Below are 27433 nucleotides of genomic sequence, written 5' to 3'. Positions count from 1 at the left end.
TTTTTCTACCACATCCATTCACTAATGGATTCGCATATAGTTACTGAGTGTCTACTACATGTTAAGCAATGTTTAAAGTTCCACAGCTGTAAGGTTCAAGAAGATACAGACTCGAGGAACTGGAGTCTAGTGACTGACATGGGCATTAAGCAAATCATTCCACCAATAGATATTTAAATTGCTATTAGGATGAGTGCCATAGAGGATAAGCACAGAAAGAATAGCACAAAGTGAGGACAGAAGTTGAAAGAGCCTTCCCTGAAGAAGTTGCATTTGAGTTGCAAAGACAAGGATTTGTCCAGAAGAAGTGAGTGAGAATGAGTCCAGCTGTGAAAACAACATGCTGAAAGCCTTGGTGGGCTTGAGAGCAAGTGGTGGGGCACTGTGAGTAAGAAGGGAATAGTAGACAATGAGGCTAGAGAAAGACAGAGGGGTCTGGCCAGATCATGTTAATGGAGTGATAAGTATCTATAGCAGCATCCTCCTGCCCAAAGGTAGCCTTAAACTGTTTTCCAACATGCCAGGGCATTTAGAAAGCCTTCAAGCTGCTCAAAATTAGGCAATTTTCTTTCCAGTCCCATGCAGAGCAATTCTAGTCCTGAACTGTGCTCTTGCCCACAGGTAACATACCCTACATATTTTCTTGTCCACTGGTAATATCTTCCCTTTGCCTCTTCAGACCATTCTTTGCCCAACTTTCTCTGTGCCCTAGGAGGCTGACCTGCATGGACCTATATCATTGGGATCCCTTGGCCATTGTGGGTCACTGGCAGAAGATTTGAAGTTGGGAGAAGGGTATCTATAGGTTGAATAATTATTCCTGTTTCCCTTCTGGTTGGATTGCATTTCTGAAGACCACCCCTACTCTCAGGAGGCCATCTCCATGCAACTGTTCTCTCTAGGTTCTTGTCATTATTTCTCCCCCTTGCCCTTTCTTTAGGCCTCAGTGGGGACATCTCCCCTGTTGATTTCTCTAGTCCCTGCTCACACCTTCAGTCCCTCCAGATGGCTGCAACAATACCCCCACTCCACATGCTCTTCAACAATGTGGCCCTGTCACTTCTCTATTGAGAGCTGAAGTCTGTTTCTCCACCCTCTTAAATCTGGGCACACCCTGTGACTGCTTTGGCCAATGGAAGGTGGGGAAGACACACTATGCCAGTTCTGGATATAGTCCTTAACTGTGCTACCGGCCTCTGCTTCCAGCTCTTGGGACCCTGGCCTTCGTGTAAAAAATCCAGTTTCCTCTTCTGGAGAGAAAGGAACCTAGGGAGCACTGAGGTGCCGGGAAGGCAGGAGAGGAAGCCCTCTGGGACATTTAGCCCATCTGAGCCTTCAGATCACACCACACCAAGACAGCTGTGACTACACAAGAAATCACAAGCAAGATCAACTAGTCCCTGTCAACCCTCAGAACCGCAAGAGATCCAAAACAAATTATTATGTGTCAGAACACCTATGTCTCCTTTGTTAAACTGTCTTCAAATTGCCTAGTTTGTGTGCAGCATCCATTTCCTGCTGGAACCCCACAGACCACAACCCAAAGTGTCTGGCAATAAAAACCCTCCTCTGACTTCTAACCTGGATCCCAGGATCCCATGCACGATGGGGACTGGAATAATCCTGGAAAGCCATCGGTCTGAAGTCATCCTACACGCATGGGTCTCTGTCTGTCCTGTTTTAAACACAGCACTCAGGCCCCTGCTTGAAAGCACTTTTCACAAGCTGCTTTCCAGAACAAATGTAGCATTTCTTTTTCCAACTGAAACCACCATCTTCCAGCAATTCTCAAAAATGTCTAACTCAAGGCAAAAGAGGAGAGGCACCCACTATATGTCCTGTACACCTTTTATTTTTATATATATTTTTTTCATGTCCTCACCCAAAGATATGCTTATTGATTTTAGAGAGTAGGGAAGGGAAGGAGAGAGGGTGAGAAACACTGATGTGAGAAAGAAACATCCATATACTCCCCGACAGAGGGCCAAACCTGCAACCTACGTATGTGCCGTGACCAAAATCAAACCCACGACCTTTCAGTTTACGAGACGAAGCTCCAACCAACAGAGCAACCGTGGCCAGGGCTTCTGTAGGCCTTTTAGAAAATATCGAGTTATTCCTTTGGTCACATACATGCAAATCCACAAGCAGGGTGATATTGGTAGACCTTAGGGAATGGGCACTGTTCAAAAAATGCCCCTCAAATGTTCCCATGGCAAAACTGGAAGAGTCTACAATGTCATTCAGCACATGGTAGGAATTGTTAGAAATAAACAAGTTGAGAGCAAGGTTCTTGCCAAGAGAATGAATGCACGTATTGAGCATATTAAGCACTACTAAGAGCCAAGACAGCTTCCTGAAATGTGTGAGGGAAAATGATCAGAAAAAGAAGGAAGCCAAAGAGAAAGGTACCTGGGTCCTACTAAAGTGCCAGCCTGCTCTGCCCAGAGACGCACACGGTGTGAGAACCAACGGAAAGGAGCCTGAGCCACTGGAACCCCTTCCCTATGAATTCATGGCATGTAGTGTAAAATAAATCAATAAATAAATACTTCTGTACCAGGGTCCAGCCTCAGCGGGGTCTCAGGGTCCCCAAAGGATGCACAGCACAGGCAGAGAGACTGAAGCGAGACACCAGGTGGGGTGCCGGAGGACAGCCAGGCTCTCCAGGCCTGACTGACTCACCGAGAAGAATCAATCTTTATTTTTATAGGGGAAGTTATACAACATTCAATGCATAGTGTGATTATTGAAACAGAAACGGTTACCATAGAAATAACCTCAAAAAGTACAGAAGGTTTTACAGATCAATCATGTTAAACAAAGAAATAACCAAAACGTATAGGAGGTCCCATAGATCAACCATATTAAACAAAGGTTATTTTGACCAAGAGGGCTATGAATCAGATAGCCAACGAAGCTATACGGGCACAAACTTTCAGGTGCCAATTAGTAACTAGGTGTCTATTAAGATTCTAGGGATTGGTCTAAGTTAAAAGGGTACAAGGGGTGATTTATAGGTTATCTAGAAATTAGCTATTGTCCATTGAGGTTAGATTTGTCTAGGTTAGGTAACTGTTTTTTTGCCTAGATTTTTTGATTTATACATCTTGGGGTGGGGGCTGTGTTTTGTATTCATTTCCATGTATTGAGATTATTATTTTCAACTAGAACTCCTTGCTTCTTTACACTCCTGTCCAGGGTGTGGGAGTGGTAGTGGCTCTAATAAATCTTAAGCTTTTAAGTGGTGACTCCTCAAGAAACATTCCTAGCAACAGCTTCCTTCAGCATTCTGGCAGTTGGCCTGCCTATAGTTTAATTTTGTCCTTAACTTCCTAGGTGGGGAAAGTAGGCAGCACTAGGGTTGTTAGGGGTCTCTATTCTGTGGTCAGCAAGTCATTCCACGCAGAATTAAAGGCATCGTGCAGATTTTTTTGTCATAAGACACAGGTATCCAAAAATCCCACCACCTATTGCTAGCAGGGAGAGGCACACAGGAAGAGATAGACGGGAGATCCAGCCACAGTTGCCTCTGCTTTGCAGATGCATCTCCTCCAACCCAACTGTGTCAAGGGTCAGCTGTTGGTCAGCTCCCGACACTTCTGTACTGATTAAAAAAACAGATGTAGCAGAATGGGTTGTTTTGCTGCACAGTGAATCATTCATACATTCAAGAAAGCATGCATTTTTTTATTTTCCAAGCCAAGCAAATTTTTTTTTTGGAGCTTTCTCAAAGGGCCTATAACTGGTCCACTCTTACATTTAATTTCTTGTCCTTCTTGGAAAGATGTCCTGGATGCTGGTACCTAAAACAGAGCTCCAAGTCTCTTGTAAATGTCCAACTAGTTCTATAAATAAGAGGAGGATATATAGATATAGATATAATGTATATATAAAAAGAGAAAGAGGGAGAGATTATCTTCCCATCAAGTCTGATCTCTGAGCAGCCAACTAAAGGGATAATTGAATGATGACATGAATTACATAACCTTTCTCTCTCTTCCTGACCTTCTAGGGACCCCTGAGCTTAGGAGACCCAGCTTTTAGCCTTTCACTCAGACCTACATTTTCCTCTGCAATGAGGGCTCTGAGCCACAAGACAGGGCTTTCCATTAAGAGCATTTCCTGGTAGCACAGCACAAACTTAAGCATCCTCTGCCCTGTGCTTTAGTGGGTAATGCAGGATCTTCCTTCCAGACGAGGTAGGAGCTGAGCCTGGCTTCTGTGCTGTAGAAAGTCCTGGGTAGATCTCCGTGGGTCTGCAGTTCTGAAGAATTCTGTCAGCCAAGAAGCATCAAATGATCCAAAGGTTAAAGGTCTGTTGCTGCCATCCACCGATGAGGACTCAAGGCCACCCCTTTAATATTCTGCCTGAAAACAAGTGCCAGAGGTGATGCAACTCTGCAAACTTTATCCAGATTCACTGCTGGGATCTACGGAAGGGAGCGACCCATTGATGGAAACCAAACCACAGTGAGGAACCTGTGAGTCTGGGAACTCAGTCTGGGAACATCAAGTTCTCTCAAGACCCTTGTCAAAACAATGATGAAACCCAATGGGGTCTCTGGTGTTTGAGAAGAGGGCCACAGGGCACATATCTCTCTCAACTGGGGGCTGGCTAAGAGAGAAGGAAAAAGAATGAGACAAGCCCTGGCTGATATGGCTCAGGGGATTGAGTGCCAGCCTGTGAACCAAAAGGTCGTAGGTTCAATTCCCTGTCAGGGCACATGGCCGGGTAGCAGGCCAGATCCCAAGTTGGGGGCAATGTGCGAGGCAACCGACTGATGTTTCTCTTGCACATTAACGTTTCTCTCCCTCTCTTTCTCCCTCCCTTCCCCTCTCTCTGAAAATAAATAAATAAAAATGCTTTAAGAAAGGATGAGACAAGATAATAGAATTCATGTTTGAACCAAGTCAAACCTGGAAAGGTGGGGCATTATGCCTACTTATCACATACAGTTCTTTCATTAATAAACTCATCAAGACCCTACCTCCCTGGAATTGACATTCCTGTGGGGGTAGAAAAACAATGAACAAAGAAATATGTTAGGAGGCATCAATGTCAAAAGAAAAATAAAGCAGGGTGTGAATTAGAAGGGGTGGTACTTTGTGTACAGTCATCAGAATGGCCCCCAGAGAGTGACATGTAATGGGAGATTGGAATGAAAAGATAGAGTGAGTCCTCTGGATGCTAGGGGAACAAGCATTCCAGGCGGAGGGAACAGCAAGGTAAAGGGGCTTGAGGTGGGACTACACTTGGCATGTTCCGGTCATAGCCAGGCAAGGAGGCTGCAGTGAGCAAGGCAGAGCTTGCAGGAGATGCAGTAAGAAAGTGCTCTGGTCTTGCTATCAAGAGGACCAAACAGGGCTACCACTTTAACACAGGACAATTTGTTTCACAGCCCCAGACTGGGCTCCAGTCCCAACCTGCCATCAATGGGTGCCTTTGGACATGAGGGGTGTGAGCATGTGTCTGCATCAGCACTGACCCCGACTTAAAACCAAACAAACCCCACAAAGCTCCGGGCTGCTGGCAGTGGGACAGATTAGGGTCACTAATCTCTGCAGCAGTTGGGCACAGACCAGAGGGACAAACAGAGATGTAGATAAAACTTAAGGGGCTGTCCTTCTGGTTGAGTCTACAGACTGGGGCTCAGGTGGGGAGGGCCCTGCAGCTGCCCCCAGGAAGTGAGCCCACCCCTCAGGGATTTTACATATACCCTGCTTCATCTCACCCAAGAACCTTCAAATCCAGCCATTCCCTTGGCCCTCATCTGAGAGTCCTACAGAGGTACGATTTGAGGGAACAATGATTTCAGTGGTTGAGGCTCTAGGACCCTGATAGGTTTTATAAGAGAAATTTAAAAACTATTAACCTATTATTTTAAAACATCTCACTCTTGCCCTGAGTGGTGAGGCTCAGCTGCTTGGGCGTCATGCTGCAAAGCGAAGTGTCGCTGGTTTGATTCCTGGCCAGGGCACACACCTGGGTTGCAGTGTCTGGGGTGCAAGTTCAGTTTCTAGTCAGGGTGCGTGCAGGAGGCAGCCTATTGATGTTTCTCTCTCATGTTGATGTTTCTCTGCCTCTCTTTCTCCCTCCCTTCCCCTCTTTCTAAAAAACAAATAAAATCTTTTTAAAAACCTCTCTCTTGTTCTAGAAGCTATTTCTAAAACAGCTGACTGCTGTGGTATGAGACCTGTCTTAAGCAAGTATAACGGGTGAATTTGGCAGTCACAGATGGTCACCATGTGAATGGATATCCTCTGGGCCGACTGGATTGAATCCCATCCAGGCTAGGGCAGCTCCCCTTTCCTTCCTCCCTCTCCCTGACCAACGTACTGGCCCACCTTCTATATGCAGAGTGTAGTGAGTGCTTCTGGCTATTGGAGGCCTGGTCCCCCAAGTTCAGTCTCTAGGAGGGAAGTCTTCTGAAGGGGGGTTAGGGAAAGGCAATGAGAGCCACAGAGTTCCTGGCTTCTCGCCCTCCCCATGCATCTCCCACTTTTGCTTCCTCCTCAGGGCAGGCTGGTTTGCAGTTTTCCTTTTCTGTTTTTTTCAATCAGTTGCACATGGATAAACTATGGCCCTTTATTTGATTTGCCAAAAATCTTTTTCCTTTCTCTCATAGCACAAAGAGGATGACAAGTTTGGGCTTTCACAGCTATTATCCCTAAAATGGACTTCAAGGATCCTATTTGGAGGTCAGAGACTGGGCAGACTCCTCTGCTGTAACAGTTCTAGTTTTCCATGTGAAATGAGCACCTCTGAGTGAAGGGTGGAGGAAGGGCATGGATGGAGCAAAAAGAAAAAAAAAGGCCCCTCAATGCCCCTCCAAGGTGATATATAGTGATCCATTAAACCAAATTTGTTTATTATTGTGATACTAGTGGCTAATTCTTTTTTTAATTCATTGATTTTAGAGAGAGAAGGGAAGTGGGGGAGAGAGCAAGAGAGAAACATTGATTTGTCGTTCCACTTATTTTTTCATTCATTGGTTGATTCTTGTATGTGTCCTGACTGGGGATCGAACTCACAACCTTGGTGTATCACAATGACACGCTAACCAACTGAGCCAGTGGCCACCTCTTGAGAGTACCATAAAGATAACAGCTTTTGGGAGGGAGGTGGGGAGGGCTGGTGGGGTGGGCTGGGATGGGAATAAAAGGCAGAAAACTGTACTTAAACAATTAAAAAATAACAGCTTTCTCTGATGATCTCTTTTAAGATGAGTCTTCTGGATTGCACATACACTTGTGCTGGCCATTGTGGCTCAGTTGATTGGAACATCGTCTCATAAACCAAGAAGTCGCAGGTTCAATTACCGGTCAGGGCAAGCACCTAGACTCGGGTTCAGTCCCCTGTCAGGGTGTGTAGGGAGGCAACCAACCAATGTTTCTCTCTCGTATCAGTGTTTCTCTCCCCCTCTCTCTCCTCCCCTCCCTCTCCCTCTAAAGATCAGTAAGTATGTCCTCGAGTGAGAATAAAAAAAAGAAGTTGCATGTATATTTAATATACAACCCAAAGAAAAGACATCCCACTCCTAGGAAGAGAAATAAAACCTTATGTTCATATAAAAACCTATACGTGAATATGTATAGTGGCTTCATTCATAATTGTCAAAAACAGCAAATATCCTTCAATTCGTGGATGTGGTACATTCATATAATGGAAAACAAACTGTGGTATGTTCATATAATGGAATACTATTCCACAATGAGGAGGAATGTACTACCCATATACACATCAGCATTAGGCTAAATGAAAGAAGCCTGACTCAAAAGACTACCTATAGTATAACTTCATCTACAGGATGTTCTGGAAAAGGCAGAAATGCCAGGGTAGTACACAGATCAGTGATTTCCCAGCGGGTAGGGGTCGGGGAAGGGATGGCTACCTATAGGAATTTTGGAGGATGAAGGAATTGTTCCATGTCTGGTTATATTTTTACACGTTCTACTTTATTCTCCGCTTGCCTCATTAGAACACGGATTCCATGAGGGCAGCATTTTTCCCTGTTTTGTTCCCTGACGCATCTCTGGCACCAAGCATTTAGTAGATGCTCGAAAACCATTTGCTAAATGAATAACAATATAACACTAGCTAGTATTTGTTGCGCATTTGTGTCAGGTGTCGTTCAAAGTTCTTTATTCGTATTAACTCTTCCAGTGTTGACTTTGTTATCTGAATGGGAATTTACTAAAATTAGCAATAACCCAGAAAATAATACTTTTCAGTACCTAGCCTAACCAGAACATAAAATTAAGCAAAGAAAAGAAGAAAAGGGAGTATTTTGACTTTTTGTGGCCATCATAGAAGTGCCAGTGTTCAAAACGAAGTTCAGTCCCTTTGTGACTTCTGACCAGAGCAAGAGGCATTTTAAGGCACCTTCCCACATTCTCAGGAAGATTATGTCTTCTCCTCTTTCCAAAGAACTCAGACAGCGTACAATGTTCAATTCATGACCATCCAAAAGGATGATGAAGTTCAGGTTGTGCCAGGACATTACCAAGGGCAGCAAACTGGCGAAGGGGCCCAGGTTCACAGGGGGAGACTGTCCTCTACATGGAATGGGTGCCGCAGGAGCAAGCTAATGGTTCAACCGTTCACATGGGCATTCACCCCAGCAAGGTGGATATTACCGGATTAAAGCTGGACAAAGACCACAGAAAGATCCACGGATATAAAGCTAAACCTCACCAAGCAGGGGAGGAAATGGGCAAATACAAGGAAGAAATGACTGAGGAGATGCAGGAATAAACAGGCAGCAGCATTTGGGGCTACGTCATGGCTCACTGAGAAGAAAGCCTAGATGAAAGGCTAGTTGGGAATACTGGCCCTCAAACGTATCTTACTGCCTTCCTCCTAATAGGAATATAGCATATTAAACTTTTTTTTTGCAAAAATAAAGGAGTATCTAAGTATCATCTTAACAATGTACTGATAATTAATAATTTTATTCGTCAACAAATATTGATCAAGCACATCTTTACCTTTGGCAAATTCTAAACACTTGACAAATATTAACACATCTAATTCTCACAAGACCAACACAAGGCAGGTGCTATTACAAGCCCTGTTTTACAAATGAGGAAACTTAGGCACAGAAAGGCTAAGGAACTTGCCCACGATCACACAGCTTCTAAATGGCAGAGTCAAAACTTAAGCCAAAGCAGCGTGCTCTGGCATCTGCATTCTTCCCCACGAGGCTACACTACTTCATCGTCTCTAAACCATCCAATCCAGTGTTGATGATACTTAAGTGGTAGTAAATAAGTCGATAAAAATCTTTAACTTTTGTGACCAAAGTGACTCTCCCTACCCCCTGGTTAATTAGGCCATTTTGTTTTTTGGCAAATATCATCAAGTGGCAGAAAGAAGACACAGCCAATCTGCTCTGGTTGGCTTTTGTTCTGTGGACATTGACTGAGTGTCCTGGATATGCCAAGCACTGTGGTAGATGCCTGGGATGGACAGATAAGAGGCAGGCTGGTAAACCAATGTTTGCCACTAGGAAGATCTGTAGCAGGTGCAGGATAAGCCCAGAGGAAGAGAGGGAATTTTATCAACCCTTGAACTTAAACTTGGAAGGAGTCAATTTGTCAAGGGAAAGAGCAAGGGAAGGCTGGAGTTATCTGCCCTGCAAACCTGCTGCCCTTCAGACCCAAAGACGAGTAGAGTCACTGCCCTCTGTTGACAAAATGGTTTTCAGTGTCCTGGAACAAGAGAGCAATGCTAGTTCCCTATCTCTGCAGGAACAAATATTGAGAAATTCAGGTGCGGTGCCTTCAGTATTGCACCTTATTGCATATGCCACAGAATGGATCTATTTTTCAACCCCTGCCCCATAAAATAAGACTCAGGGGGGCCAAGGCAGGGCCAACTCCAAGTAAATGAGCGTGGAGACTAACCAAGGCCCACCCTGGGACACAGAGAGTAAAGAACCCAAAAAGAGTGACTGGAGATTGACCCTGCCCAGGGTCCTGTAAACCAGGGCACCAGGCACACCGAGGGGGTGACGGAATCTTGCCTGACGTCACACCAGTAATCGGTAACCACAAGGCATGTGAGTACCAGCTGTTCTGGGAACCCATCTCTTTTCTTAAAAAAAAAAAGTTATAAATATACACACTTGTATCAGTGTTTTCTCAACAGACTTCATATATATGATGAATTTATCAACGTGATCAATATATTTTTGCTTATAAACATGACTAATTTTTATGGCTCTACTAATTTTTCAACTACCACTAAGGTCTTACTGACATGTTACTGAGCCCTAACATGAAAATTATTAACTGTAACATTTTTGTGCCTTGAAAATATTTGATCGATGTTTCCTGGTTTGTGTTTTGCCAAAGTGTGGACTCTAAGAACGTGTATGTACCTCTGTCTCTTTTCATATTTGTGCATTTCTGAGGGCAAGGGCCATATTTGTTTAAGTGATGTCACACAGTGTTAGTTCCAAGTACAAGGGCATACATACAGAAACAATCCAGTGTAATGTAGGGGTGGGTGTTTATTTCCAACAGGAGGTTAAAATGTGGGCAGGTTTACATATCTCCATTTTTAAAAACTCATGAAACAAAGGTGGTTTACAAGTGCCAAGTAAATCAGACCAAAAATACACCCTAACTAATCAAAATGATACACAGGGTCCAGCAGAAGTGATGCCTGCTTGAGTGTGGTTGGTAGAGTAATGATATGGGTGCCATAATTTATAGTTTTAATGTGAATATTTCACCTGAAATGTGATATGGTGTGCTTGAGTGTGATATTGTTATGTGACAGAATCACATGCTTATGATTTTGTAATAAAAGATTTTGTAATAAAAGGGGTGTTATTTGTGCTGGACCCTGTATTTTTGACTTTTTAGCAGCCAGTGAGAATTCTCAGCTGCATCTGGTGTAGGCAGGGTTGGAAGAAAATCCCAGCACAGCAGTAGAGCCCCTCTTCCAGTTGCCCTTCTGCATGCATCTTCCAGCCATGTCTATCACAATTTCCTCCTCTCTTGAAAAAAAAAATAGCCTTTTTAATGCTTGTATTTTCCCTCTTATGCAAAATATGGGAGGGTCCAAGTGTAAAATAATGCAAGAGAAAATAAAAATGAGAGCTAACGCTTACATCGAACTTATTATGTGTTAGTCCCAATTCCAGGTGTTATCTTAAGTTATTTATTTCTTTCAACCACACTGTGAAGGCAGTTCTATTATACTCACTTTCATTGGAGGAAAACTTTTCATTTCTTTACAGGAAACTTAGGTCCAGCAAGCTTAAATATCTTGCACAAGTTGACACATCTATTGGGTAGTGGATCTGGGATTCAAACCCAGAGAGTCTGGCTCCCAGATCTCCCTGAACCACTGGTACACGACCAGACGATTTATCATCGTCATGAGTGGTTTTGACCTGGGTACTTAGTAAACGGTACAGTAACTCTCAAATGTAAAAACCACAGCAAAGCTACAGATGGAAAAAAGAAAAGCAACAAAAATTCCAGAACATTTAAAACTTACTTTAAGTTATTGGATGTGTTGGTATATATGTGATGTACATTTTGCTAAGAATAGAAGATCCTGAAGCATGGGGACCTCAGATGATACTCAAGCTATAACACTTGCTTGAGTTTACTTATCCACTCACCTACCGCAGGACATCCTAGCTGCTTCCGAGTTTTGGTGATGATGAATAAATATCCATGTGCAGGTCTTGCCGTTGACACACGTTTTTAAATCCTTTGGGTAAATACCACAAGCGCTATTGCTGGATCATATGGTAAGAGTATGGTTAGTTTAGTAATTAACTGCCAAACCGTCTTCCAAAGTAGTTGTACCATTTTTCATTCCCACGAATGAGATTCCCAGTGCTCCACATCCTCACCAGCATTATCACTGTTCTGGATTTGGGCCATTCTAACAGGTGGCAGGTGGCACTTCATTCGTTTTAATTTGAATTTTCCTGATGACATATGATATGGAGCATCTTTGCATGTGCTTGTCTGCCATCGATGTATCTTCTTTGGTGACATAAGTGTTAAGGTTTTTGGTCCACTTTTAAATTGGGTTGTTTGTTTTCTTATTGTTGAGTTTTGAGAGTTCTTTACACAGTTTGAATAACAGTCCTTTATCATATGTTTTTGTGTAAGTATTTTCTCTGTCTGTGGCTTGTCTTCTCATTTTCTTGGTAGTGTTAATTCTAATGAAGTTCATCTACCAATCATTTCTTTCATGGATCATGCCTTTGGTGTTATATTTAAAAAGTCATCAGTATAAGTCATGTAGGTCATCTAGGTTTTCTCCTATATTATGTACAGAGAGTTTTATAGTTTCGCATTTTACATTTAGGTCTGTTATCCATTTTGAGTTAATTTTTGTAAAGTGTGTAAGGGCTGTGTCAAGATTCATTTGTGTGTGTGTGTGTGCGTGTGTGTGCCCAATTTTTCCAGCATCATTGTTGAAAAACTATCTTTATATTGCCTTTGCTCCTTTGTCGAAGATTAGTTAGCTCTATTTATATGGGTCTGTTTCTGAGCTCTCTACTCTGTTCCATTGATCTACTTGCCTGTTCTTCCACCAATACCACACAGTCTTGATTAATGAAGCTCTACAGGAAGTCTTAAAGTCAGACAGTCTAGATCTTTTGCCTCTCCACATAAACTTTAGAGTCAGTTTGTCAATATCCACAAAATAACCTACTAGGGATCTGTTTGAGATTGCATTGAATCTACAGATCAACTTGGGAAGAACTGAGAATTTGACAGTATTAACCCTTCCTGTCCATGAACATGGGGTATATCTTTCCATTTATGTGGTTTTCCTCATATAGATCGTGTACATATTTTGTTAGATTTATACCTATTTCACTTTTTGCAGTATTAATGTAAATGGCATTGTTTTTTTTATTTCAAGTCCTCCTTGTTCACTGCTGCTATAGAGCAAAGCAACTGCTTTTTGTACATTAATCTTGTATCCTGTAGCTTTGCCACAATTGTTCATTATTTCCAGGAGTTTTTTGCTTTGATTCTTTTGGATTTTCTACATAAATTACCATGTCATCTGAGAACAAAGACATTTTTATTTCTTCCTTCTCAATCTGCATATCTTCTATTTCTTTTCCTTCTCTCACTGCATTAGCTAGAACTTTCAGCGTGACGTTGAAAAGCACTAGCGAGAGGGGACATCCTGCATTGCTCCTGACTTCAGTGGGAAAGCTGCAAGCTATCATGCATGAAATAAGTTGTAGGGATTTTTTTGTAGATAATTTTTATCAAGCTGAGGAAGTTCATCTCTGTTCCTAGCTTACTGAGAGTTTTTATTCTGGATGTGTGCTGCACTTTCTCAAATGTTTTTCCTTCATCTAAATATGGTCAAGTGTTTTTTTCTCCTTAACTTGCTGATGTGATGAATTACATTAATTGATTTTTAAATGTTGGACCAGCCTTGCATACCTGGTATAAATCCCATTTGATCACTGTGTATAATTCATTTTATACATTGTTGCATTTGCTTTGCTGATGTTTTGTTGAGGATTTTTGCATCTATATTCATGAGATATATTGGTCTACAGTTTTCTTTTCTTATCATATTGTTGTCTGGTTTTCTCATTAGAGTAATGCTGTCTTCACAAAACGAATGAGGAAATAGTTTCTGTGCTTCTATCTTCTGAAAGAGATTGGAGAGAACTGGTATAATTTTCTTCCTTAAATATTTGGTAGAATTATTTTTTTAGATATTATTTACTTATTTTTAGAAAGGGGAAGGGAGGGAGAAAGAGAGGGAGAGAAACATCAATGTGTGGTTGCCTCTCACATGCTCCCTACTGGGGTCCTGGCCCACAACCAGGCATGTGCCCTGACTGGGAATCAAACCGGTGACCCTTTGGTTCATAGGCCAGCATTCAGTTCACTGATCCACACCAGCCAGGGCAAATATTTGGCAGAATTCACAACTGAACTCATCTGGGTTTGGTGCTTTCTTTTTTGAAAGATTATTAAATGTTGAGTTGATTTCCTTAGTAGATGTACACCTATTTAGATGGTATATCTCTTCTTATGTGAATTTTGGCAGATTGTATCTTTCAAGGAATTGGTTTATTTCAACTAGGTTGTTGACAGTATTGCTTTATCACCCTTTTAATGTCCATGGAATCTGCAGTGATACCACTCTTTAATTCCTCATATTAGTAATATGTGTCCTCTTCTTTTTTTTCTTAGTTACCCTAGCTAGAATTAGATTAGTTTGATGTATCTTTTCTAAGAACCAGCTTTGGGTTTTGTTGATACTTCCTACTGATTTCCTGTTTTAACTGTCATTGATTTCTGCTCTAATTTTTTGTCTTTCTTTTCTTCTAGTTACTTTAGATTTAATTTGCTCTTCATTTTCTAGTTTCCTAAGGTAAAAGCTTAAGTAATTGACTTTAGATCTTTCTCCTTTGCTAATATATACATTCACTGCTGTAAATTCCATCTACAAATTTTGATTAAGTTGTATACTTACTTTAATTTAGTTCAAAATATTGCTTAATTTCCCTTGAGATTTCTCCTCTAACTCGTGTTATTTATGTTTTGTTTAATTTCCAAGTATTTTCAGATTTTTCAGCTGTCTTTCTGTTATTAATATCTAGTTTAATTCCATTGTCATCTCAGAGCAGATATTGTGTGATTTTTATTCTTTAACTTTGTTAAGGTGTTTTTTTTTTTTATGTAACCAAAATGTGGTCTATCTTGGTGAATGTCCCATGTGAGTTTGAGTGGAGTATATACTTTGCTGTTTATTGGATAAAGTAGTTTATAGATGTTCATTATATTCCTAATCTCTTTCTTTGTATGTAAGCATAAATACAACCTTTGTGTGCAATATAATTTGTGTAAGATCCCTTGAATATTCAGATCATTTGCATAGATATAATTCGATAATATGCTCTATTACCAAGTTTTTTATCAGACATTTTCATATTTCACCTTAAACTAACTGCATGTTCATGATGTTAATAATCCACAATGTTAACAGATGCTTGGAAATGAGGAAGGATGAAGCTAGGATGACCAGAGAAGCTCTGAACACCAAGGATATCATTAATTTCCCAAGATTCTATGACTTAGGGTCACACAAAGGACACGTGCTAGGTTCCTAGGGCTATAGCTCAAAGTACTAAACACTGGGTGACTTAAACAATAGAAACTGATCATCTCACAGTTCTGGAGGCTAGAAATCTAAGCTCACGGTATCCACAAGGTTGTTCTTTCTGGAGGCTGAGAGGGAGAATCTGTTCCATGCCACTCCCCTAGCTTCTGGTGGTTTGCTGGCAACCTCTGGCATTCCTTGGCTTGTAGATACATCATATTGACCTGTCTTCATCTTCACACGTCACTCTCCCTGTGCACATGCCAGTGTCCAAATTTCACTTTTTAATAAGGACACAAGTCATATTGGATTAAAGACTCACTCTACCTCAGTAACTTAATACATTTGCAATGACCCTATTTCCAAATAAAGTCACATTCTGTGGTACTGGGAGGGTAGAACTTCGACATGTGGACTTTGATGGGACATAACTCAACACCCTCCCTACCCCTAACAAGGAGCAAAGAACAGTATTGGTATGACAAAATAAAAAGATATAACAGAATTTGGGTTTCAGACTTGTTCTATTGAACTTGAGCAAACTGGGCCTGTTTCCTCATTTGCAAAACAAAGAAGTTCCTACAGATATCAAAGTTTTTCTCCTAGTCCTGTTATTCTCAAAACTGCACTGCTAGGAGAAGACTTAAAGCAAAGCCTTTAAGTTAGAGTTTGGGTTTTAAACAAGACATCAACTCACAAGAGAGACCTTCTGAGAGAACTGTAGTGTGAAGAGGCCCCCCACCGAAGGCGAGAGTCCCTGGGGCTGTTTGTCAGAAGGGCTGCCCTTACACGTGCAAAGCACAGGCCCATCGCCTGTGGGCCAGCGTCATTCCCAACCTCTCTGGAGTTGCAACACAACATGTTATGATTGCTTGATTTCCTGACACTGCCCATTGCCCTCCACCTCCCTGCAGCTTCCCTCTCCCCAACGCCAGCACAGAGGAACTGCCAAACACGGACTCAGTTTTAAAAATTAGTTAGACCTTGCAAATTTCAACATACCCCAAGATAATCCCATCCCCTGTGTCCAGGTTGTAAACAGAAGAAGATGGGCACAGGGATGGCTGGAAGAGGGGACACTTGGGACCACCCAAAGAACCAGGTTTAGGAAACTAAAAATCATTATTTTTTAATGACACCTGATACCATTTTAAAGCGCTTTCACAATATCAAGTATATAGGATTGGATGTCAAAGTTATTAAAAAAAAATAAAACATTAACAGTATTTGGAATAAGGGGTGGAAGATTGAGGAGTGGTTTCAATTTCTTCTCTATAGTTTTCTCTATTTTCAAATAGTTCTACTATAAGTAAGTACCATTAACAATCCAAAATAATAATAATAACTCTAAAAGATGAGAAAGTTTATTTCTCTATTCAGCATGTTTATTGAGCAATTACTACATGGCAGGCACTATCTTAACAGTAAAACAACAGATCCTGTGGAGCTTTCATTGTGGGAAAGGGTGATGTTATTAGGTGCAGGTCGTTTGTCCCTGTATGTAAAGGCTTACTTGGGGCAGATTTGGGGGATAGGCGATACGCAGGGAGAGACTGCAGCCTGTTGGGGGGAACATGTGCCCCAGAGAGGGGAAACAGTGCTGAAGGGGGAGGTGAGCAGCACACTTCATCTGCATTTAGATTTTGCAGGAAGCTCTCTCTCGCAGTCAGAGCTCCACCCTCTCTGGTCCAAGGCTACCTCCTGTGCTCGACCACCCTCCTTGGGACATTGTGAAACCCAAGTTGGGAATCACCCACACCTGGGTACTGGTCAACACGGGGCTGAGAACAGGGCAGGGCGTACTGCTGACGTCAGTGTGAGGCAAGCCACCTGGGCCCTTGCCCAGCCACTGATGCAAGTGCCGTTCCAAGGGGGTCAGTGGGCTCTCCGAGTCACCTTCTGAGGCAGTGTGCTGGATGTTCACTGAGGTGAAAAGGGTGGGGGAATCTGTTCTTACTACTACATGTGTCATCACTGACATCCTGAGGCTCAGAAAACCACTAGTGTTCACGATCACCTCACGACTTCCTTGCTGAGCTCTAGGAAATGCACAAAGCCCTGGAGAGGCCTGGAATAGAGACAAGGAATCGCAGAGGGGACTTGACTTGCCACGGCCGTGTTTCAGACGTGGCCCACCTCCATGGCCCTTCAGGAAAACAAACTGGCAAGACACATTTAGACACAAAAAGTCCATATTCTTGGGCCCCAGGAATTCCACTCCTGTGAATTTATCCTAAAGGAGTAATTTATTTCTGGGTTACCTGTCATGTTGAAGAACTGGAAACATTCTCAATTCCCGTAATATTGGTAAAGTGCGATAATATCAATTCACAGAGTAAGTACACATTATAATACTTATTATAATTATAAAGGTAGATACACCACCATAGGAAAGTGTTTGTATCAGTGTGCTAGGTCTGCTGTAACAGCACACCACCAACAGGGGGGGCTTGAACAACAGGAACTTGTTGTCTCATGGTTCTGGGGGCCAGAAGTCCAAGGGTAAGGTATTGGCAGGCCTGTGAGGGAAGTGTCCAGACCTCTCTCACTGGCCACCTCCTCTCTGTGTCCCCTCCTCACGTTGTCTCCCTCCGTACACGTCTGTCCCCGTGTCTGAATCTCCCCTTTTCGTAAGGACACCAGTCATATCGGATCAGGGCCCATTCTAATAACCTCATTTTAATCGAATTACTTCTATAAAGACCCTATCACCAATGAAAGTCACATTCTGAGGCACCAGGGATTAAGACTTCAATATCTTTTTTTTTTTTTTGAGAGGAAAACACCATCCAACCCATTATGATGTTTTATGACATAGTGCTAAGGGAAATAATAATAACAGCAAACTCTCATTTGGCACCTTGTATGTATCAGGTAGCATTAAATATGTTAACTCCATCAATCCTCACAACACCCCTATGGGGTATTGGTATCCTCATTTTGCAGATAAGGAAACTGAAGCATATCAAGATTATGTTATTTTCTTAAAGTCACATAGCTAATAAGTGGTAGAATCTGGCTTTGAACCCAAGAAAGCTGGCACTAGTGACCATACACCTCACAATATAATACTGCAAAACTTTACTTGTATGACATATAAAATATTAAAATATATAGAAATAAAAATGATAAAAAAATAAGAAGTACCTTTCAAGTAAAAAAAAAATACTTTTCAGACAAAGCCTTAATAGAATATGCAAAAATGAAAGTAGTCCACAGTCAGGAGAGGGGTTATTTTTTATAATGTATATGCTTTTATAGGCTTTTCCTAAAAACAGAGACTGCTGTGAAAGTCTCCACAATCTAGAAAAATTCTTAAGGATACCATATAGCAAAAGGTGAGTGATAATAACCATTTGGGATAGCCAGTCTCCTAGACTGGGGCCACAGACCCTTGTCATCTGGTATTCAAGCCCCTGTGTGGTCCCCCCACTCAGTAAGGGCTGACTTGCACAACCAGTAGAATACTACAGTGATACCATGTGACTTCCAAGGCAAAGGTCAGAAAAATGCATTGTAACGTCCACCTGGGCCTCTTGGGCCTCCTGCTCTGGGAAGGTCAGCTGCCACATTGTGAGTCCGCCCAAGCAGCCCTGTAGAGAAGAGTTGGGCCTCCTAACAACAGCAGCACGGTTGCCCACTACGTGTGTGAAGGACCTTTGGAGCAGAGAGACCCTCCAGCCCCATAAAAGCCCAGCTGACTGCAGTCCCAGCCAATCTGCAACCTTGTGGGAGACCCCCTAACTACCCAGCCCACCACTCCTGAATTCTGACCCACAGTGTCATAAACAGAGTAATGGCCATCCCCCCCAAAGATATCCACATCCTACTCCCTGGAACCTGTGAATATGTCACCTTATATGGCAAAGGGTGGCTTTGCAGATATAAGTAAGGATCTTAAGGAAATTATTCTGGATTATCTGGGTGGGCCCAGTCCCTTGGGCCTGAATTCTAACCTGCCTATACTCTAAAGCTTTTGCAACCTTTGAAAATTGTGCATAATACAGGGGGGAGAATTTTTTTAAGATTTTATTTATTTATTTTTAGAAGGAGGAGAAGGAAGGGAGGGAGAAAGAATGGGAGCAAAACATCGATGTGAGAGAGAAATTTGATTGGCTGCCTTCCGTAGGTGCCCCAACTGAGGACCAAACCTTCAACCCAGGCACACACCCTGACCGGGAATCAAACCCACAACCTTTCGGTTTGCAGGATGATGCCCAACCAACTGAGGCACACTGGCCAGGGCTAGCAGAGATAACTCCTAACTATGTAAATGCATAGCTTACACTGTGAGGAGTCCCCCAGGCTCAAGAGGACTGGGTCTTCCCTTGACAACTTTTCTTTCCTCTAGTGAAATGGGTGCTGTGGATAAGGTATAGAAACTGTTTGTTGTTGTTTTGTTTTGCTTTTGTGGAATGTAATGAAAAATTACTCAACACTTGGAAGTAAGGCAAAAGGTAACTGCATGCCTTCAAGGTCATATGGAGCAATGTACAACAGGCCTCCCCCAGATACCACTGATTCCCCAGGGACAGTGTGCCTTTGTTCGACTTACTACTTGCTCTTAGTCGAGGCAGGCGCTGTAAAGTTGGATGCTCTTTTAGATCGGTCAACTGCAAATTTTTTTTTCAAAGTAAAGACAAAAACGATTTCTTGTCTGGTAGAGTAACTTCAGAGTTATAGTTTGCCTTATAAGTTTGGTGACCAAAACTGTTCCTGTTTGTACAGGACTGAGAGGTTACCTGGGACACAAGACTTGTAGGGCTAAAACCAGGACCGTCTTGGGCCAACTGCAAGAATTAGCCAGTTTGGGAACTGACTTGGTCATCTTATTTCAACATTCTGTGTTTCACTGGCCAGGAATATTTTTGGTCTCTCTCATATGCCACTGAACCAGTTTTCTTCTTCTTTTTTTTCTTTCTTCTTTTCCTCCTACCTTTCCTCCTCCTCCTCCTCCCCACCTCCTCCTTCTTCCTTTCCCCTCCCATCCCACTCCTCTTCCTCTTCTTCTTTTTGATATACAAAAGTTTATTTATTTATTATTTATTTTTAATTGAATGTATTGGGGTGACTTTGGTTTATAAAATTATATAGGTTTCAGGCGTACAGTTCTATAATACATCATCTGTATATTGTACTGTGTGTTCAGAATGGCCATTATCAATAAATCAACAAACAGCAAGCGCTAGCGAAGATGTGGGGAAGGGGGAGCCCTCGAGCACTGTTGGTGGGAATGCAGATTGGTGCAACTGCTGTGGAAAGCAATGTGGAATTACCTCCAGAAAATGAAAAAATAAAACTGCCTATGACCCAGTGATTCCACTTCTAGGAATATATTCAAAGAAACCTGAAACACTGATCAGAAAAAATATATGCACCCTCACGTTCATTGCAGAGTTATTTACAATAGCCAAGCTATGGAAGTAGTCCAAGTACCCATTAGTAGGTGAGTGGATAAAACAACTATGGGACATTTACACAATGGACTACTACTCAGCTGTAAAAAAAAAAAGGAGGAAATCTCACCTTTTACAACAGTATGGATGGACCTGGAGAACATTATGCTAAGTGAAATAAGCCAGTCAGAGAAAGAAAAGTACCATATGGTTTCACTTACATGGTTTTCTTATACCATGATTCTGTCATAATGAGCTAAATACATCTTTGGCACTAATTCATTCTATGTTTGTGGGAGCTGTGCTTTTTAACTGTTTTAAATGAGTATTTTGACCAGAGAAGCAGTTTCTCTGTTGATGAGGGTGGTAGGGAGATGCTTCTGGAGTATGGCATCCATACTGGAGAAGCTGTTTTTATTTTTTATCCCCTTATCGATCCCTTTTCTCTTGAGCCTACAAAAATGATTCAGTCTCTTTTTTCTAGAAAAATAGCCTCCCTTATTCCTAGCAATGGCTCTATCTCCTACTCTTCTCATCCAAGAATGAAATCTGATTTCTTCCTAGAGAGTCTTCCATGACATAGCCAAGGTCACTAACACTATTCAAATACAACTCACACCCTCTTGAATTTACTTACTTAACTTTGTAATAAAGAAATTTTTATAGCCATAAAAACATGACCTTTCTTGAATACCTGCCATTCTTTGAGTATTTGTCTTTCATCGAGTACTTGATATTCAATAATCACGCTCTTGGCTGCTTGGCACTACTTACTGACCACTTGCTCCTTCCTGTTTATGGAACTATATTTCCTAATAGTTCCTTTTCCTCTCAAATCCTTTTCCTCTTCGTTCCCAATGCCAAGGCCTTGGCTTGGGCCAGCTCTCCTACCAAATATCCTGAAGTGTTATTTCTATAATGAATTTGACTGATTAAAAGTCTCTCTGGTGTCACTGCATGGCCTATAGTCACAAACCTACTGCATACGCCAATACACAAATACTTCTTTATAAATTGTATCTGTATACCCATTACCAGTAAATTGCTTCCATTATAAATCAGATACAGAAGAAGAAATTCACAGAGAGAACACTCACCAGTTTAACAGTTCTCCACTGCAGTGGAGGTTGTGTGCACTTACTTGGAGACCACAGACCTGCGGTAGTAAGTTCAAGTTTATATGGCTGACTTTCAAGGCTTCTTAAGATCTCGCCCCTGCCTACCTCTTCTGTCTCTTTTCCTTTTCCTTCCTCCCTTGTTCCTAATGCTCTGGACCAAATGGAAGGATTTGAATTTGAAGCTTCCAAACCTGCCTGCTTTCTATTTGCTTCCCTTTGTTTGGAGTGCTGCCCCCTCCAAACTTGGCTCCAAGCTCCTCTGTCTTGCGCTCCTTCCTCTGGAAAGCTGTGTTTTGATAACTTCTACCTCCGTAGCCCATCTACACTCCAATGCACATCATTTTCTTAGCAATGATTCACATCTACCTCTCTGCTCCTCTCAGTAGACTGTGAGCTCTCTAAGGGGCTGCCTTGTTCACTTAGGCATCCACGGTGTCTAATAAACAATAACAATGACAATACCAGCCAATACTTTTATAATACTAATATATGCCCGCCACTGCTTCAAGTGTTTACACATGTTTACTTTGTTTAATCCTATGAGATGGGTACAATTATCTCTATTTTGCATGCGAGGACCCTTGGGCACAAAGAAGTTGAATAATTTCCCAAGGTCATTTATGTAGTATATGAAGTTCAGGAAATATTGAACTGAACTGTGTGCTCTGTATCACACCTGTGATGAAGGAAGCATAGTCAGCCACCTAGGCTTAGTGGGCAAGGAAATGCTCAGGCTCAGGAAGAGGCTTTGAGTCGCCCCAGTCTAAGCCTACACTGCCCCCTACTGGCCATCTCTGCCAGTGCTGCAAGCTTAACTGGGCCAGAAGTTTCCTCCAGCACCTGAGCTTGAGTTTGGGGTCTGACAACCAGCAAAAGACAGTCTGAAGATCCCACAGAGAATATACAGGGATTGCTCCTTGATCCACATGCCTGAAGGACCATCTCCCTGTTAGGGATGGCTCAGAGAAACCCCTCAGAGTTAGGGCCCCAGATGGCACAGAATGTACCCAAAGCAACAGAAATGTTTCCTTTTTAAGAAAAAAAAATTAGATAAGTATTTGGATTATTCTTGCATTAGGCTCTCCGTTAGGAGGGGACATTGAATGATATTGGCAGATGGTTGTCAAATGGGGCGTCTCAGGGGACTCCTGAAAACCACAGTGCCCAGCCTCCGCTCCAAGCCTGCTACGTCAGAACCACAAGTGCGGACTATTTCTCCTCAGGGTTAGCCTCAGGCTACATTTCCCCAAGCCCCAAGGTCTCTAAGACCATTTACTACCCCACTTTTCTGGGTAAAGCAAAGGCAATGTCTTTGCACATGTGCTTTAGTAGAAAACTATGCTATTTTACAACTCTATGAATTACAGGTAATTAAGGGTAATGCAAAAAGATTCTTGTTTGCGGACATGCAGATTTGATCCTGTCTGGTAGAGGTTCAGCTGAGTTTGCCTTCCCTCTTTGGAAGAAATCAGTCTTGCCCTCTTTGTACACTCACCCCATTATTCCTGACTTATAATGAGCCTGTTCCTCAGATTCTCTCCTGAACCTGTTGTAGCATCTGCCATCATGATTGGCTCAGGGTTTTTAAGTTTAAAAAAAATCTTTATCATGCGTTCATTTTACACCTGAATGAGAGTCAGCATTTTACCTTTTTTGGAAAATGATCTTGAACACACCGTGGCAAGTGTTTTCCTTTTCTCCATCCTTGGGTCAGCTGCTGCTCGTGCCCTGCGCTCTGGCTGAACACTCAGGGGGTTTCCTCAGAAAAGGGCTCCTGCCTCCATAACCTGTAACGAGACACGTGATGTCTGTCCAAGGGTTCCTGGGAGAACAGTGGAATGACCAAAAAATGTTACACTTTTAACTCAGGCAAAAGAGAGGGCATTGGTTCCTAACCTTCTCTTCCACAGAAACTAAAATAAAAGAACATAAACTAAGCTAGAATTAAATAAACCCGTCAGATTTTTATTGGGGTCTAACTCACAACTGCCTTACTGATTCACTCATTCCTTCCTTACTCATTAGACTGATTTATTAAAAATTACATTTATTAGGCCCTGGCCAGGTGGCTCACTTGGTTAGAGCATCATCCTGATGTGCCGAGGTTATGGGTTAGATTCTCGGTCAGGGCACATACAAGAATCAGACAATGAATGCACAGCCAAGTAGAACAACAAATCAATGTTTCTGTCTCTCTCTCCCTTCTTCTCTATTTAAAAATAATTTTTTTTAAATCACACATATTAGGAATGTTTTACTGCTAATGCACCTTATGCCATAGAAACTACAAGATCCTACCATCTTCCTGAGCTCACAGATTCATCTATAGGAACCAAAGTTATTTATCCAACAATCAGTTACCGGGCACCTACGTGTGCCGTGCACAATGGCAAAGATCATCCCGGGAAATGACAGGCTGGAGAAAGGGACAGATAATACAGACATGTGTATAATTTCAAATTTTGAGAATGACAGATGACATGCATGTTTTGAACCAAAATTGCAGTAATTCAAAAAAGGAGAGGCCAATATAAGCTAAGTCATGGAAGGTTTTCTGGTTATCTTTTGCTGAGTGGCAAATCACCCCCAAGCTTACAGGCACAAGGCAACCGTTTATTATGCTCATGGATTCTGTGGGTCAGGCATTTGGGGGGAGCCCAGTGGGAATGGCTTACCTTTCCTTTACAATGGTAGAAACTGAGCACCAAAACACCTACACATGGCTTTTTCATGTACCCTGGGATTCCTTACATTACTGTGGCTGGGTTTTATGCTAGAGCACCCTTAGAGACAGCCAGGTAGAAGCTGCATTGCCTGTTATGACCAAGCCCCAGAAGTCAACCAGTGTCACTTCCGCCACATTCTATTTAGGCCCAGCTTTACAGGCACGGGAACTGCACAGTTATACAGAGTCCCGTGCTTAGAACGGCCTCCTGCTTGGCTTAATGCACTCCTGCCACCATCTTGCAATTCTTCATTACATTTGAGAAAGAGGCCCCACATTTTTATTCTGAATGGGCCTTGCAAATTACATAGCCAGCCCTAATTCTCTTTGTTCAAGCAATCACAAAGGCCTGCCCAAAAATATGTAAAAAGCTTTGTGGGCAGCCCTGAGGGTTCTGTGAGGTTGGGGCCGGTCAATTGGTAGTAGCCCCTCTCTGCCAGGTTGTATGTTTTCCCAGTTGTCCACTGGCTGGGCCTGCAAGTTAGCAATGTCGATTGATCCACGGGTGGGATCTTTGGGGAGTAGCTCGGTGGGAAGGAGAGGGCTAGGAGGTTATCCAGGGTGTTGATGAGAAGGCAGTTCAGATGGTTCACCAAGGGGTACAGACTGAGGAAAAATATCTGGAAGACCAGTAAGTTCTGCTAGAAGGAGAAAAAATGAAAAACGTCAGGCCCACAGGGTACTAGTGATGTCAAAGAACACGTGTGAGTGGAAGGAAGGCAGCAGTGGGAGTGTGCAGGAGCCAGCCCACCCCAGCTAACGAGAGCCAACTGTTAAACTCTCAGGAATTCTTGTGAGCCAACTGTTAAACCATTGGTCACTTGCAATGGGACATGGGGAGAGTATGGACACTGTGGAAACAAGGGACATTGGGCTTGATGTCTTAGAGATGGAGAGTTGTGTGGGATGTTAATGTCCCCAGTTAAGGCCAGGGGATGGCTGAAGAGGAGAGGAGGTGAGTGCTTTGGAATTAAGTGAGGCTTGTGTGTTCATCTTGTAGCTTCAATGCTGACGACAGCAGGGCTTGCAATGGAATGAGGCACCCAAGCCTTCAGTGACATGAAGACATGAAGAGTCCAGGGGGACACTTCATGACATCATCAAAGCAGAAAAGAAGCTGAATGAATAAGCCCTGTGACAAAGACTTCCCCCCAGTTTTTAGCTGGGCACAGGGCTACACTTCCCTGTTTTCTGTGCCGTTACCTGTGGTCACGTGACTATCTTCAGGCCAGCATGATGTGAGCAGAGGTGATGTTTGCAACTCGTGGGTCTCACTCTCCAAGGAATGAGGGGAGCTGTTCCTGGTCCCCATTGTTTTCCCTCCTGTGGGCCGGAATGCAGACACAGAGATGAGGCATCGTAGACCTTGCTGAGGAGGACAACACCTGTAGGGTGGCAGAACAACCTCAGAGGAGCCTGGGTTCCTGAGAACGTCACAGAGCAGAGCCACCAGCTCAGCCCCGACTTTTCAAAGAGGCAAATAAACTTTCTATCCTGTCTAAGTTACTGTTGTTATGTTGGGTCTCTGGCCCATCCAGTCCATCCTATAATCTAACTACGACAAACCTCAAAGGAGCAGGGGACAACTCTGAATGTGGAAGTTAACAGACTGCTCCTGTGCGGGGCTCAGGAGTGAGCATTCTCCACTGGAGGGAGCTTCAAGGGAAGGGAGATCCTCAGGGAAGCAGCAGGTTAGGCCGGGAGGCAAAGTGGTTCAGGCACAAGCTGAAGCCACAAAAATTGATGTGCACATCGGGATATTTCTTCTGATATCAAAAGCACACAGGAAGCAGCTTGAAGGGACCCTTGCTGGTCAAATTTGGGCAATTCTTAAGGATCAAAAAAGTTAATGGATTATTGAGACAGTAGAGGCAATTTGAACATGGGTATATTTTTTATGATAATATTATATCAATGCTAAGTTTCTGGACTGTGATCCTTATAGTGTGGTTATTTGGGAGAACTTTATTCTCTGGAGACACACGTGGAAATATTTAAGGGGAAGAGTCATGTATCTAAAACCTAAAATCACATATTTCATCAAAAAAAGTTTATAATTATAGATAGAACAAATGTGGCAAAATGATAATAGTTAGTGTATGAAGATAAAGATACAAGACAAAAACAAATGAAACAAAAAAGGTGAGCTGGAACGGGAGGTTGTTTCTTCAGAAAGGGCACTCCAGGGACTCAGAGGGAAGGTCTGAGAGAGGGAGGACTTGGCTACTTCCCAAACCACCCTGTGTCTGTTCACCAGGGGTCCAACAGCCCTAGTTGTCCGAGGCTCAAAATGGGGCTTTGCTGAATAAATATCTGTGGAAGGTCCTACGATGTGGCCCCATCCTCCCGACTCCAGCAAGAAAGGCTGGTGGACCTCACAGCAGCACTTCTTGGGGTGAGGGCTGAGGTCTTTCTGGGCAGATAGGCCTGGTGATCCCACCCTCCTGGGTTTCCTCCTTCCTCCTTCCTCACTTCTTAATCCTCTGGCACTTTAGCTCAAAAGTTAGATTTCCCTGTGGCTCTGCCCAACGCCTTCTTCTCCTGTCTCAATCCCTCCCTCCTTAGGTGAGACCCTTCACTCTCAAGAAGTATCTCCAGCCCCCTCCCAGGCCACACACACACACACACACACACACTCTAGATGCACTCATTTGTCCAGTTGTAACTGGACACCTACACTTGGATGAATCACAGCTTCCTTCAATTTAACATGTCCAAAACGGATCTCTCCAATTTTCCCCGGCCCGGTTCTCTTCAGTATTCCCACGTCAGTCAACAGTATGTCTTACTTCCCTATGTCCAATCCATCTTGTAAGTTCTTCCTTCAGATGGTAACCTAGACCTGTGCACTCTCCCCATCAACTGGGTCACCATCACCCCTCACCTGGACTGCTCCAGTAGCTTCCTAACTCATCTCTTGCCCTTGCTCCTGGCCCCCTGAAATCCATCCTTCTCACAGAAGCCAGAGTAATCTTTTAAAACATAAATCAGAGCTAGCACTCACCTGACTTGAAATCCTTCTCTTGGGATAAAAATGTAGTCTTCGCCATGGAAATCCTGCAGCAGGGGTGTC

At 42.8% G+C, this 27433-nt stretch overlaps 1 pseudogene; it reads left to right on the top strand.

Moving 5' to 3' along the window:
- The first annotated feature begins 8298 nt into the window (after positions 1-8298).
- Positions 8299-27433, top strand: LOC118497830 (annotated as a pseudogene).

Source organism: Phyllostomus discolor, chromosome 12, assembly GCF_004126475.2.
Source record: "Phyllostomus discolor isolate MPI-MPIP mPhyDis1 chromosome 12, mPhyDis1.pri.v3, whole genome shotgun sequence".
Lineage (NCBI taxonomy): Eukaryota > Metazoa > Chordata > Mammalia > Chiroptera > Phyllostomidae > Phyllostomus > Phyllostomus discolor.
The sequence above is the reverse complement of the archived record's forward strand: the minus strand, read 5'-3'. Positions and strand labels throughout refer to the sequence as shown.